At 48.0% G+C, this 15,537-nt stretch overlaps 1 non-coding gene across 1 annotated transcript; it reads right to left on the bottom strand.

The window, feature by feature from the left end:
- Positions 1-13,777: 13,777 nt before the first annotated feature.
- On the bottom strand, positions 13,778-13,882 carry LOC114613993. Its single transcript, XR_003710246.1, has one exon. It is a non-coding gene; the product is annotated as a U6 spliceosomal RNA (small nuclear RNA).
- Positions 13,883-15,537: the final 1,655 nt, after the last annotated feature.

Raw genomic sequence — 15,537 nt, 5'->3', positions numbered from 1 at the left:
TCAGCTCCAAAACCCTCTCTGCCTCTGGGTAGTACCTCATCCCAAGGCCACCTCCCTGAGAAATGGAAGAACCAGAGTAGATGTTGACCAGGCTCTTTGGACATTTCTGTGTGGTGGTGTCCAAGTGGGCTTCTGTGAGGAGGGCCATGGGGAGGACCATAGGGAGGAAGCCATAATGCTGAGGGTGGCCAAACAGACTTGTGTAGACAAAAGTGTAGTAATTCCGTTGAAGATTGCAGTTATGCGGGCTGAGTGCAGCCTGGTGGTAGATTATTTACCTGTGTTCTGGTGACTGAGCTCGTCAACCTGATCAGATTGAGAAACACCGACAACAGTGGTTCTCAGCCTTCCTAGTGCTGCGACTGTTTCCTCACATTGTGGTGACCCCCAACTAGGAGGTTATTTTGTTGCTACTTTACAGTTGTAATTTTGTTACTGTTATGTATGGTAATGTAAGTATCCGATATGCAAGATCTCTGATATGTGACCCCAAAGGGGTCAGGACCCACAGGTGAGAAACACTGACCTAGAAGATTGGGAAAGACCATTCAGGGGGAGGGTGTTTTCAGAGAGGCTTAACTAAAAGGAGATCTGCCCTGGATATACAGGCCCCACCATCCTGATGGCTGGAATGAAAGGACAAGAGACGGAAAAGTCAATAGATCAGGTTCCCACCACCACCACCACCATCACCACCTCCATCACCACCACCACCCCGCCTTCACCAGCACCTCCATCATTACCACCACCACTACCACCACTATCACCACCACCATCACCACCACTATCACCACCTCCATCACCACCACCACCACCACCACCACCACCACCACCACCCTGCCTTTACCACCACCATCACCCTGCCTTCCCCACCATGAGGTTTGCTGCTTCTACCACACATTGCTACTACCGTGTCTTCCCTCAGTCTCCAAGCAACGGATCCCAGTGAGATTCTGAAACCATGAGCCAAGATAAATTCTTCCTTCCTTCCTTCCTTCCTTCCTTCCTTCCTTCCTTCCTTCCTTCCTTCCTCCTTCCCTCTCTTCCTCTCTTCCTTCATTGACAACACAAGGTCTCGGGCGGGAACAGAACAGTGGGTTTTGTAAGGTGGGAACTGTGATAGATCTGGGGTCATTCAGAGATTCACTGTCTGACTACAAATAAATTTTAATAAAACAGGGTTTATTAAATACTGGCCAGGATCTGGAGAGATAGCTCAGAGGTTAAGAGCGCTAGCTGCTCCTCCAGAGGTCTGATTTCAATTCCTGGCAACCACATGGTGGCTCATAACCATCTGTAATGAAGTCTGCAGGTATACATGCAGGCAGAACGCTGTATACATAATAAATAAAGAAATCTTGCCGGGCGGTGATGGCACATGCCTTTAATCCCAGCACTTGGGAGGCAGAGCCAGGCAGATTTCTGAGTTTGAGGCCAGCCTGGTCTACAGAGTGAGTTCCAGGACAGCCAGAGCTACACAGAGAAACCCTGTCTCGAAAAACCAAAAAAAAGAAATCTTAAAAATGAATATTGGCGCCGGGCGGTGGTGGCACATGCCTTTAATCCCAGCACTTGGGAGGCAGAGCCAGGCAGATTTCTGAGTTCGAGGCCAGCCTGATCTACAGAGTGATTTCCAGGACAGCCAGGACTATACAGAGAAACCCTGTCTCAAAAAAACAAACAAACAAACAAACAAACAAACAAAAAGAATATTGGCCAAGACCATACCTGAGACTCAAGCTCAGAGAATGGCCACAATTTATACTACTCAGGGGCTTATAAAGGCAAAACTCACAAGGCTACATACTTCCTGCCTTTGTATCTCCTCTGCCTTCCCGTGATCAAGCACATATCCTATGCAGTTGGGGTGACCAAGCTTGTTTACAGAAGTGAAAACATGCGGTTTGTTATCTTGCACGAACGACAGCCCTCAGCATTCCAGGAAGTTATCTGTCCTGAACAAGTGGGGCTTATAGGTTAGAGGCTTTTGTTTTTAGAGACAGGGTTTCTCTGTATAGCCCCGGCTGTCCTGTAACTCCCTCTGTAGACCAGGCTGGCCTCAAACTCACAGAGATCCACCTGCCTCTGTCTCCCCTAAAGGCATGCACCACCACCTGGTGAGGCATTTTTGCTCTATAGATCTCCCTAAGCACAGTAATTTAAACTTAAAACATAGTGTTGTTATCATAGGAACAAGGAAACTGAATAACAGGGACAAAAAGCTGACTGGCCAGCATCAAACTGCTACTTTGAAAGAGTTAAGGTAGCTGGAGACTCCCAAATTGTACCAGCTAAAACCCTCCTGTTTTCCGGGAAAGCACATAGCAGTTTAGTTTCCATATTAATGGCACCATCATGAGGAAGGCTCTTTCTGTCCAGTCTGCTTAGTACAGATGCCTGGTCCACACAAAGGAACCTGTAAATTTTGTCTAATTTGAAGGTGACAGAGACTAAAGCTCCAGCCAGTGTGGGGCCAGGGTACCAGTTCAGTCCAGATTGTGCTCAACATGAGAAACCTTAGGGGTAGACCAGGATAACCCAGCTCCAAGTATGTATAAAGCCAGTGCTGAGGGCTCCAGGACTGACTTATTGCACCCAGTCCATGGATGCACTTGGGACCAATGGAACCAGACCTGGGACAGAGAACCCCCAACATGGGGCAGACACTAAGTGACCCTGGACTCTTTTGGGGACCTTTGTGGAGGGTTCAGAGTGAGTAGGCTGTACCATCATTTGAAATGGGGTCCATACCTTACTTTGACCACTGACCAGCCATGAATCCTCAGCGAGTTCCCCTCAACATCTCAGAACCTCAGTTTCCTTGGCCATAAACAAGGCTTGCTCAGCCAGGCTAGGTCTGACTTAACGAGAGGACAAATCAGCAATCCACAACCGCATCCCTTTTACCCTTTGAGGTCCAACGTTTCAAAGGCATGTCAAAACGGAGCCTGAGAAGTTGGAGACCGGAGAAACATTGAGGCCAGGGTACCGCAGGGGTGCCCAGGAGCAGGGACACATTCCCATGGGCTCCAGCTGCTTCTGTGGTATCCATACCGTCTCATCCACAGCCAGGAAAGATGGTGTATTTGCCAAAGAGGAGAAACAGGTTCAGAGGACCTGACCCTCAGGAGGGAGCTCTTTATAAGCAATGGTCTTGTTGCTGTTTTGTTTTCCCAAAATCCAGAGGTTCCAGGGAGGCCGAAAGATGGAGTCAGCAATCACAACACCCCGGCTCTTTCCGTCCTTCCCGCAGGACTGTATAATGTGACTGTTTGTGGCTCTGAGTTTTAAGCCTCTTCCAGGAAAGGAAATCTCTTTCTGTCCTCCACACAGCTCTAGCCAGAGCACCCACTGAGGCCATGTATTTGTAGACATGGCGGGTGACTTGGTTTGTTCTGCTTAGCAAGACAGCTTGGTGGACATGGGCCAATTCCTGCCTGTGGGCTCCTGAGTGTCACCGAACCAGCCAGGCAGAGTGAATCCTTAGAATTCACTGGAATTCCAGCTCCTGGAACAGATAGGGCAAACCCATAGCTCATCAAAGTCAAAATCTGAGGAAGCCAGCTAGAGGCAGATAGATCCTCATGCTATGGACCAAGCACTCAGCACCTTGCTGTGCTCCAGATGTCCCCTAGAGGTCAGTGTGGGACCAGGACCAAGAAACCAGCCAGATTCTGTTTTTTGTGGATTTCCAGTGAATACAGATCTGAGCTGAGGATTGGGGAGGTAAAGAATGCTACATGGCTGGATGTCACGACTGCAGCTGAGTGCCCTCAGTGGAGGGAGATGAACCCTTCAGGGTGTGGACGTCACTTGCAGCATCATGGCTTGGTGGGAATTACCTCGAGACTAAAATGCTTTCCTGTTGGCTGTAGGATAGGCTTCTGCATCTACTCCTCTCCCAAGTCCCATGGAGCCCCTGATGCTGGGCACCACCAAGTCTTTGGCTTGGGCAAGTCCATTCTGGGTGTTTATTTAACCATTCCTGTGCAGCACTAGATTCTGACTGTGAAGGATGCCCTTGTCCTCAGAGCCTGACACGCCTATTGGGGAAAGTGTCACTAACATATTGCTAAGCATGCTGTTGACAGTATTTCTCAGTTCAGGAAATGTTGGTCTGGTGAGAGGATGCCAGAAGGTATCCAGGGATGGTGTCTCCAGGACAAGCCCTTCAACCCCCAAATCCCCACCCAGTCTGCTCTAGGGGCTGCGTACTGGCCTCCCTTTTGTGTGGCCCCCAGTCCATATAGTAAAGAGAGCTATGGAGTCATGGGCCCATAGGTGTCAAAGCAAGGGTAGCGCTGGCTCGGGGCTGTGGTCAGCCCTTGGCAGGCAGTGAGGCAAACCTAACTATGAGATTCTGGGTATCTGGCCATCCACCTATGTGGGCAGATTAATAGGGAATCTATCAAACCAAAGGGGTGTCCCGCTCCTCCCATGTGGCTGCCAGTGTCTGAATCAGTGTTACCATACACTAGGCTAAGCCCAGGTCAAAGAGTCACGTGTGGTACCCTTATACTCTGCAGCTTCCTGTGCTGTGCTCCCCAGAACCCTCTCTGTCACAGTCGCTGTCTACCCCACAACCTCCTAGTTCCCCACTGTTCTCTCTCCAGACCTCACCACAGCCACAGCAAGTGTCCCTCCTCCCAGGGGATGAAATGTAACCTCAACTCCCACCTGCCCCTCACTGTAGCATATCTCACACCCCAAAACTGGTGACGTCAAACCTCTCAGTTTTGTTTTTTTTTTTAATTTTATTGCATCGCATGTGGATAGTGGAGGGTGAAAGAGGGCATGCAGGGCCTGCCTCTATCTCCCTGTTATTCCTCTGAGGCAGGGTCGCCTCCTGAATCTGGGGTCACCAGTGTGACTGGGATCGTGCCCAGTCTGTTCCATGGGTGCTAGCATCTGAGAGCTGAACTCAGACCCTATGCTTAAACAGCAAGGACTCCTGGCCATGACTGACCTCTCCCCTTCCTGTCTATGTACGTTACGGGAAGGCTGTGTCCGTGTTCTGTCTCCATTCAGGGCCTTTGTGATGTTTGTCTTTCTTCTGGGCCATCTGTTCTGCCCCCTGACTGTCACTGGCTGTCTGGCATTTGTGTTTTAAAACTTCCTTGGGCATTCCTTTCTCAGGGTGCCCTTTGCTCCTCCCTAGAGGAGAGCCATCGCTGCTTCAGTCTTACTCTCCAGAAGGTTCCATTGTGCTGTGGGAGACAGTGATGAGAGAGTGACAGAGCCCCGTTGAGCTCCTCTCCTTCATAGCAGGGAGCACCTGTGTCCTCAGAGTTTCTCTAAGCATCTAGAAGATTAGATATCTAGAAATGGAATCATTATAGCAAAGAATTGCAGATTTTATTTTTGAAATAGATTAATCTTATATAAAAAATTTTAAAAAATTTAAAAAGTTAAAAAGAAATAGATTAATCTTTGCTAGTATTGAGACAGGGTCTCACTCTGGCTCCACCTGTTTTTTAACTCTGTATGAAGCCCAGGCTGGCCTGGCACTCACTATGTAGCCCAGGCTGGCCTTGAAATAACATTCACCCTTCTGCCTCAATCTCCCAAACCTGGTATTATAGACATGAGCCACCAATCCAGCTTAAAATATATCTTTAGGGCTGGAGGGATGGTTCAGTGGTTAAAGCAGTGACTGTTCTTTCAGAGGACACAGACTTGGTTTCCAACACCCACATGACAGCTCACAACTGTCTCTAACTCCAGTCCCAGGTGATCCAGTGCCCTCTTCTGATCTCTGTGGCTACAGCATGCATGTGGTGCACATGCATACATATAGGCAAAACACAAAATAACAAAATAAATATGTTTAAAAAATAGATTTTTAATAGTTTTATATTTTTTTGTTTTTAATATAAGAAACCAAGAAGACTGTACCAATTATGTTACTGAGTGTACCAAAACTGTACAATATACAAGTGCTGTTTGTCCCCAAACCTTGGTATCACCAAGCCACCGCGGTCACCCTTCCCTGGGCTCCCCTCACTTGTTCACCAAGAACAACTCGTTACCACTTGTTATTCTGTAGTGTTGACACATATATTTAGATATAATTTTGGGAAATAACAAAAGCCATGCGGTAATCATACTTGTGCCTCAGTCTGTCTCCCGACAGTAGCCAAATACTCTACAAAGCTACAGTAACCAAAGAGGCCTGATCCTGTCGTGAAAACAGGCATCCAGAGCTATAGAGCAGAACAGGAGGCCCAGAAATAACCTCGCCTTTGACAAGGTGGACAGAGAAGTCACTTTGTTTTATGATGCTGAGAAAATTAGATAGCAAATACAGAAAAAGGGAAGAGTAGACCTCTGTCCCTCATCTCAGACTTGATTGAAAACAGAGAGTCACAGATGGACAAATTTCATCCTAGCAAGAAGTTTTTATAAATTAAGTTTTATTAGGATACAAGCATGTCCATTTGATTGATGCACCTACCCTCCCTTTTGAGACAGGGTCTCTCTATTTAGCCTTGGCTAGCCTGGCTGTGTGGACCAGAGGTCAGTCTGTTCTGCCTCCTGAGTGCAGCACCACACCCAGCCCTTATGACTGATTTCAAACCATGGCAGTGGATTTGAATTAGAACCAGCCTTTGGTATCTGCAGAGGATTGATTCCAGGACCAGTAAGGACACCTAACCCAGTGGGTGCTCAAGCATCAGGTGTAAAGTGGCATGGTATTTGCATATAGCCCACACATCCTCTCAAGTCCCTGTTATCATCTCCAGGTTCTTTGTAATACCTAAAGCAATGCAGATGCTATGCAAATACCTACTACAGCTCACAGTTTAGGAGCAAGGGCAAGGAAGCAAGTCCAGGTGTGTTACTCTGTCATTGCTCTGTCATTGCTCTGTTTGCTATTGTGGCTTGGTGCTGGGAACCATCTTGAACCTAGGGGCTAGAATATGCTAAGCACAGGCCCTCCCTCTGAGCTGCACCCCCAGCATTTTGTTTTCTACGTATGGCTGGTTGAATGCGTGCAAGACCCAAGGAGAGAGGTAGATGCTGAGTGTGGCTGCCTCCAAGTCTGAATGACTGCAGATCCTGAAATATGTGCAGATGCTTTTGTAGGGAAGAGTTCACAGCTCCCCATAAGTGCAAACTATTCATTTGAAGGATGCAAATATCAACGCTCCTGGCACACCCACAAATTCCTCTCTGAGAAGCCCATCAAGATTACATTAGATCCTCTTTTTAAAAATCGTATTTCTGTTCTGTTTATGTGTATATATGTGTGGGTTTGTGCACATGCCCACAGAGGCCAGAAGAGGGCATTCAGTGCCCTGGAGCTGGAGTTACAGTTAGGAGCTGCCCAACATGGTTGCTGGGAAACAAACTGTATGTTGACACTGTCTGTAAGACCTGGCACCGCCTTCTGACCCCTGCAAGTACCAGGCACATGTGTGGTGCACACGCACACATAAGAGCAAACACTTCTACATACAAAAGAAAAATCAATCCCTCTCTCTTGGGCTATTGAGATAACTCACTTGCCACCAAGACTACCTGAGTTTCACCACCGGGACCCACAAAATGGAAGAGGAGGGCCAACTCCTCTAGGCCATCCTGAAGCCCTTGCAAACTTGTGCTTACACAGCCTCCCTCCCTAACTCACACAGTAGCCAAGCAAGTGGTGTTTGGTAAGGACCAGGACTTTATCGTAGACCCCCAAATGGCTTCCACTCACACTCAGAGATTTTGCAAAGCCCAACTTGTCAGAACAGGTCTTTCTACCCTGTATGCATCCTGAGAACACTTCAGAGCCTTCCATCCAAGAACACCATCCCTTCGTCTACCAACCTGGAAGCAAGCAGTCTTGAGGCCGCTTATGACAAAGTACACTTTTAAGTTCAGAGAATACATCCTTTCTAAAAGACAGTACTGCAACTCTGCAGACCTTGGAGGCTCGGGGTGGTGCCCGTGTACATGGTGTGTAATGAGTACATGGTGTGTAATGAGTGTTTGTAGCTCAGGAGGACTCGCCCTGAATCCATTCCGCTTGTGTGTGCTCCCTCCAAAAAGAAAAGAGACCGAAAAAACACCTTGCTTTAAGCTAAGGCTCAGAGCTTCTGGAAGAACATCTTCAGGAAGTGGTTGAACTCTGAGCCTGAGTGCTGAGCAGAGAGTACAGGTGTCGAGGAGGCCCTTTTCATCCACTTCCTCTGTCTAGGCTTCCCCACCCCCAAGTCCCCATTCCCTCACCCCACCATCCAGCTCCTCACCTCCTTCCCACCCCTGGGAAGTCTGGACTAGGCCAGCCTGAGGTGCCTCCCTCTGGGACAGCCCCACCCCGATGCTTGGGTGCAGGGACATTTTTATGAGGTACCTCACCATTGCAGGGCGCCATGAAGCTGTAGGGCGTGGATGCATAGGTTCCATCTTTTCTGAGCCTGGCAAAGTTCTGGTTTTATTAGTCAGAACTTTCTCCTGTGAACCTGCTCTCCCCACTGCCCTCCCCCATCAGTGAGTTAATGGAATCTCTGACACATATGGGAAAAGATCACATAGGCATGTACACATGCATGAAGTTAGCTTTCAGAAACACCACAGGCTAAGCCAGTGTTCTCAGGCCTGGCTGCATAGTCGAATCAGGAAGGAGCTGTCGATGGGCATTTGTTTAGTCATCTCTCTCTCTCTCTCTCTCTCTCTCTCTCTCTCTCTCTCTTTCTCTCTTCATTTCTCCCTCTCTCCCTTCTCTCTCTTTCTCTCTCCCTCTCCAGGTAACCATTTCTAACACAAATTCAGTATCTGAACCAGTGTCCTCAAGGTCTGGGACTTGTTAGAATGACCTGTTAGCTTGTGAGAGTCACCATACACAGGCTGGGCCTCTGACCCAGAGTAATCCCATGAAGCCACAGTGCTCTGACTGCTCTGCACTCTGGCAAGTTCCTGTCAATGCTTTATCTGAGTATAGAAGACTGGACTGGGAAGAAGGGACCTGTCCCTTGCGAACAGCTACTGCCTGACCAGCCATGAGCTTATATTTTTCTGTAGTTTGATAGATAACCTCTGGTCACAGCTTGCGATTGTACCCAAGCCCAAAGCATTCACAGTCCTGTAGAACCAGCTTCGTGGGTTCTCAGTTAAGGAAGGAAGCATTCCTGGTATGCAGTGAGCCATGGCTTGGCCTTCCAGAGACAGGGTACTAGGAGTCACTGGGATGCTGTATCCTGACTATTTAATTTAAAATCTTTTCAACTTTTAGAAGAATGATAAGAGCAAAACAAATACATTTATTTATTTGTTAATAAATATATAAATGCAGTTAGCAAATTGCAGCATATGTGTGTATGTGTGTGTGCATGCCCAAAACATGTGTGTGCACTTGAGTATGTATGTGTGCGTGCGCACATGTGTAGTTTGTTTGTTTGTTTGTTTTATTTTTGTAAATTGTATTTATTTTAAATTGTATTTCATATGTATTAGTGTTTTGCCTGCATGTATGTCTGTGTGAGGGTGTTGGAGTCTCTGGAACTGGAGTTACAGACAGTAGTGAGCTACCATATGGGTGCTGGGAATTGAACCTGCGTCCTCTGAATGTATAGCTAGTGCTCTTTTTTTTTTTTTTTTTTTTTTTGGTTTTTTGGTTTTTCGAGACAAGGTTTCTCTGTATAGCCCTGGCTGTCCTGGAACTCACTCTGTAGACCAGGCTGGCCTCGAACTCAGAAATCCGCCTGCCTCTGCCTCCCAAGTGCTGGGATTAAAGGCGTGCGCCACCAACGCCCGGCTAGCTAGTGCTCTTAACCACTAAGCCATGTCTCTAGCCCTTCCTTGTATGTTTTTATTGCTGGGGATTTTGTTTGCCTCTTTTGGTTGACCATATAAAAATGAGTTGTGAATATAATGACATTTGACTCTAAACTTTGCGATTTGTTTGAGGCTGGATCTCACGTAGCACAGGCTAACCTAGAATTCACTATGAAAAAGGGGATGTCCTTGAAATAATGATCCTCCTGCCTCCTCCTGAGTGGCCTAGATTCTTAAATACTCGGTGGTCCCTTAGCCTGAGAGCCTTCTCATACGTAACCACAACAGTCTTGTCACTTGCAATAAATTTAGGATGGATGCAATGTACTATCTAACATAAACTGCTTACATAGCTCCCCAAGCTCCAACCTCAGACCTGAGCCAGAATCACACAGTACTGTCAGCTGTCATGTCTCCTTCAAAGCTCAGCCTAGACTAGCTCCTGAGTCCTTTCCCATGCTCCTTTGTACCAGGTGTTCTGGATTATGTCTTAGCACAGCCATGCCTCCTCCTCCTCTGTGCTGAGTTGAAAAATCTCGAAGTAGCTTACAGAAAACGTAAGGCAGGGCTCCTAACAGAGACCTCCCTGTGTCTGGTGGCTTATCTGAGGTAGCACAGGACAAGATGCAAGGGTCCGTGACACGGTGGACGATGCCTTTTCAGACATGTGCCTGAGGGCGGTCCCAGCCTGGTGCTAGGCTCTTCCGCCCACTCCCCTCGTAGGCTCCCCATCTAGCTGCTCCAAGGTCAGTTTTAATTAAGGAACCCATACTTGCTTCTTTTCTCCCTCCCTCCTTTCCGTCCTTCCCTTCTGATCAGGAGCACCACAAAGGCCTGTGAGTTTGTTCTAGAACATGTCATGTCACCTGAGCCCTTCTCCCTACCCTTGCAGAACCTGAAGCCACCTTCCAACCCATATCCTACACTCTCTTGCCTTTCTACGTCAAACCTTCCATACGACTGCCAGAATTTCCTTGTAGGCCCTTAAGTCAGGACCTGGAACTTGTCAAGGGCACAGAAGCAGGAGACACAGCTCCATGCTGCCCACAGCAGCCGGAGGAGGGCCCCTAATCTTTTAAGGGCCTCACCTCAGCCCAGACTGGAATGTGCAGCTTGACATAGACACAAATTTCAGGGTAAGCCGGATGAAGCAGAGTTGATCTTTTTATTATAAAGCATTTTAATATAGACTTTAACCATGAGGGTTAAGGAGTGGGGGTTGCTTAGAAATAAAGACAGATATACCAGATAGCACAGCTGTGGGATTCTCTGAAAGAGACTTACTTCATAGTCTTTATATAGTCATAGGTAGGACTCTGGTGAGATTTGAGACTATTATCTTCAAAGGGTTGCTTAGAAACCCAAATGAGATCACAGGATGGCTCCTGAGGGCACCTGATGGGATTGTACTCGATAAAGTCACAGAGATACAAGGAGGTAGGATGTCTTCTCTATGAGCAAAATTAACAGCCTTGAGATCCCCAGAAAATACCTTGGGAAAGGAGTGAGGCCCTGCCCAAGATCATAAGCATCCAGGCCTTAAACCAGAGTCACTGCTGTTAACATCAAAGGTCCATGTCTGAAAGGGACAGTGCCAGTGTGCCGTCAACTCCACAGCAAATGTTAATTGTGTGGGAATTCTCACCTCTCAGATGGAGAGACCTCAGCCAGAGTCCAGAGCAAGGGGTTCCTTCTCTTTACCATGTTCCCCAGAATTTTCCTTTCATCCTCAGCTCATTCTTGCTTGAGACCTTCCTGTGCTAAATCTTCTTAACAGGGTCCTAGGCCAGAGTCCTGACTCCCTACAGATGAGGACCCCTCCACCTGCCTGGGAGGGCAAACAGGACAGGCTCGATGCAGCCATATGGGGCACAGCAGAGAACAAGCGCCCCTGCCCCTCTGCAGGCTGCTGTCCTGAGATGCAGGCTTACATAGAGGAGGACACGTGATAGGTGATAGTCAGACCGCTCAGTTGGTCATCTTCTCAGCTCCTGCTCTGAGAGTGGTTCCAGGGATCCCCCACTGCTGCTCTGAGATCAGCTGAGCTCCTAGGAGACAACTGCTCCTGCACAGCAGGGAACAACAGCTTCTGTTTCTGTCACAGGTGCAGTGCTCCTGCATGGAGGGGTGGGTCAGTCTCATCATGGATGATGAGTCTGCTAGGATTTTTCTGGAATCCAGATTTAGGTCGTGAGTGGAGACTTCTGGGCGCTACTTTCAGGGTCTGTAAGAGGACAAGGAAACAGCAAAATTCCCTGTCACTCTTCTCTTGGAGACTTCAGCTTTGAAGGGAGGGGGGCAGGAAACGTTAGATAAGGAAAGGGCCGTTCATCCTTGTGTCAGAGTTTTTGGTGCCATTCTGAGTGGTTAATGTTACTCAGGCAGAGCTGAACACAGTTCTGAACCAAAGTTTTAAGACCAAGGAGACAGACACAGAATGGAAGCTGAGAGGCCAGGAATTATCTTGTTGTTGGTTCCATATGGGCCCTGCAGGTCCAAAGGAAGAGCTGATGCTCTTTAAGGACAGAGCCTCCAAGCCCCTGTTCCAATCTTGTTAGAAGAAAGTCCTAACTTCTCATCACACCCTATGGGGTTTCACCTCTGCCTGAACTTCTGCCCTGGTGCCTGCCACCTCGCTGGGTTCCCAGCCATCCCAGCCTTTTTGGTCTTCCTTGCCGTCTATAATTTGCTTTCCATTGCTGTGATAAAGACCACAGTCAAAAGAAACTTGGGGAGAAGAAGGTGTATTTGATCTTACAACTCTCAGGTCACACTCCGTTGGTGAGGGAAGTCGGGGCAGGAGCTCCATGCAGGAACATGGAGCCAGAACTGGGCAGAAGCCATGGAAGAAAGCTGCTTCCTGGCTTGCTCAGCCTGCTTTCTTATACATCCAGGACCACTTGCCCAAAGATGGCATAGCCTCCAGTAGACCCGGTCTTCCCACTTCAATTATTAATCAAAACAATACCCCCACCCCCAGACTTGTCTACAAGCCAGTCTGATGGAAGTACTTTCTCAATTAATATCCCCTCGTCCGGGATATGCCTAGTTTGTGTCAGCTTGACAAAAACCAGCCAGCGCATTCAGATTCTCCTACCCAGGACCCTGTCCCTCTACCCTAATCAGGTACCAGCACCAGTGTCACCTCCTCTAGGAAGCCTTCCCTGCCGGTACCCTGGTCATGCCCACCACACTGTGCACCATTTCTCCAGTCTCTTGTCCACATCTGTTACTTCCCCAGGGTCACTGAGTGTGTGCCTCCAGCACTTAGCCCCCTACCTGGTTCACAGATGCTACTGGGACACACAGGCTGGATGGATGAATCCCAGAGGGGAAGGTCAGGCCTGTGGTGGGGAGGGACTGGTTCCCATCTAGAAATCCAAGAGCACTAAGGAGAACAGCTCAATGGTCTCAACATTCACACAATACACAGGCTCTTGGGAAAGAAATCATAAAACGTGCTAGCAGCAGGCCCTGAGCCCCTCCCAGCTACACCCAGGCTCTCATACTTTTATCCTGCACAGGAATCCCCTGCCTTTTTTTATTATCTCTAAAGACAGTGGCTACATTGCTGCCTAAGTCTTACCTGCGCCTCTGTGACTTGAAGGTGCTTTCCCTGGCCTCGCCTTAAATGCCATAGATGCCACTGGAGCAATCCCTCCTTGTGGCTTCTCTTCCTCCATCTTCCATTGCGTCCTTTCCAGGGCTGTCACTCTCAGCTGCAGTGAGGCCCACCGGGTTCCTGATTTCACATGTCTGCTGCTATGGCAGACAAGACTGGTTTTCTGCCAGAAACGGTGCTCAGCCTCCTGTCTGAGTCTGATGGGCTTTCTCCCTGTATGTCTCAGTGGACTGCTGGGGCATGTCATATCTGCCCTGAGCCAGGCCCTATCACTGCCAGCGATGGGAAGGTATCGACCCAATTGATGCTATTGATTTCAGGAAATAGACAGACGGAAGCCCACTTGACTGGTCTTGGTGGCAGAGTTAATCCATGCTTGTTTGTTTGTTTGTTTTTTATATGGACTCCTTCAGAAATTTTTAAGTCATCCTTGCGCAGGGGCCCTGTTCATCTTCTGCGTATTTTTGCAGTGTTAGTGTATGTTCTGTGGAAGCAAGCATTCATGTTGTTTATTTGAGATGGAAGTCTTCCTGCTGTCCAGTCTGGCCTCAAACCTCTGCCTTGAGCAATCCTCCTGCCTTAGCTTCTGAAGTAGCTGAGACTACAGGTATACGCTGCCATGCTGGGTTTCAAATTGTAAATTTTTTTATAAAGTTTTTAAAAGAAACTATATTTATTTGTTAGTTAGTTAGTTAGTTAGTTAGTTAGTTAGTTAGTTTTTTAAGACAGGATCTCTCTATTATATAACTTTGTCTGTCCTGGAACTTGATATGTAAACCAGGCTGCCTTGAACTCAGAGATCTTATATAAGTTCTTCTGAAGTGTTGGGATTAAAGAGACACCCCACTATGCCCAGCTAATTTATTTCTTTTTTTTTGTTTTGTTTTTGTTTTGTTTTGTTTTTTTGTTTTTTGTTTTTTTTTTTTTGTTTTTTGGAGACAGGGTTTCTCTGTGTAGCCCTGGCTGTCCTGGAACTCACTCTGTAGACCAGGCTAGCCTCAAACTCTCAAACTCAGAAATCCACCTGCCTCTGCTTCCCAAGTGCTGGGATTAAAGGCATGTGCCACCACCACCCGGCTAATTTATTTCTTTTTATTTTATGTGTCTGAGTGTTTTGTCTGCGTGTCTGTGCACCACGTGCATGCAGTACCCATGGAGGCCAGAAGAAGGCATTTGATTCCCCAGAATGTTATCTCAGACACTTGTGAGCTGCCATCTGGGTGCGGGGAATCAAACCCAGGTCCTCTGGAAGAGCAGTCAGTGTTCTTAATCACTGGAGCCAAGTCTCCACCCATCCACCCCAAACTGTAAAATAAACGTGCGAGCAAGGCGTTGGGGCCTGAGGATCCTGGGTTTTCCTCTTGATCCTGTCCAATACTAGCTGGGCGATAGCAAAATCTCAAACTTCCACCTGTGTCACGTTTCCTGCACTAACTGGGAGGGGTAACTGGTGTGGTTCTCCAGGAATGCCTGCAGAGCACCCAGCACAGTGCCTAGAAAAATGCTGGAATTTCAGGTTGTAAAAGGTCTTAGCTCACTGATACCTTTGGCCCCAGGGGTGCTGACCTCCCTTGGTGGTCAAGCCCAAGCCCTTGATCTCCACTCATCCTCGTCCCCACCCCTGTCATCATTGTCCCATCCTGTCATCAGTGGCTCCTACCTAATTGGGAAACTCAACTCTAGGCCTTCCTGGGGACCACCTGGTCCCAGGGGAGAAATGTTTGGAAGGCTCCTTGGAGGTGAACTCCTGAGCTCATCCTGATTCTGGCCTTGACCAGAAAATCAACGGTGGCTGAAATACTCGGTTCAGCATAATGCTGGTTTTTGTGGGGAGCACGCTAGGGATGAACCCAGGGTCTCTGGTATGCTAATGCAAGCACTCTACCAGCAGGCTAGCCCCTCACACCCGGCAGGAGGCTGATATGTGTGGAGGAGAAAGAATGTTTCCTTTTCTCTCCCAGGCCCTCTATCTGGAGCTCACAAATTAAATTAACAAAAGATCAAAAGATCTCTCTCCCCTCTCTCTCCTCTCTCTTCCTCTTCTCTCTTCCCTTCTTTTGGTCTCTGTGTGTCTGTGTCAGTCTCTGTCTTCCCTACCTCCCCTGCCACACACACACACACACACACACACACACACACACACACACACACAC

This window comes from Grammomys surdaster, unplaced genomic scaffold (genome assembly GCF_004785775.1).
Source record: "Grammomys surdaster isolate TR1022 unplaced genomic scaffold, NIH_TR_1.0 126278, whole genome shotgun sequence".
NCBI lineage: Eukaryota > Metazoa > Chordata > Mammalia > Rodentia > Muridae > Grammomys > Grammomys surdaster.
Note: the sequence above shows the minus strand (reverse complement) of the source record. Positions and strands in the feature narration are given on the sequence as shown.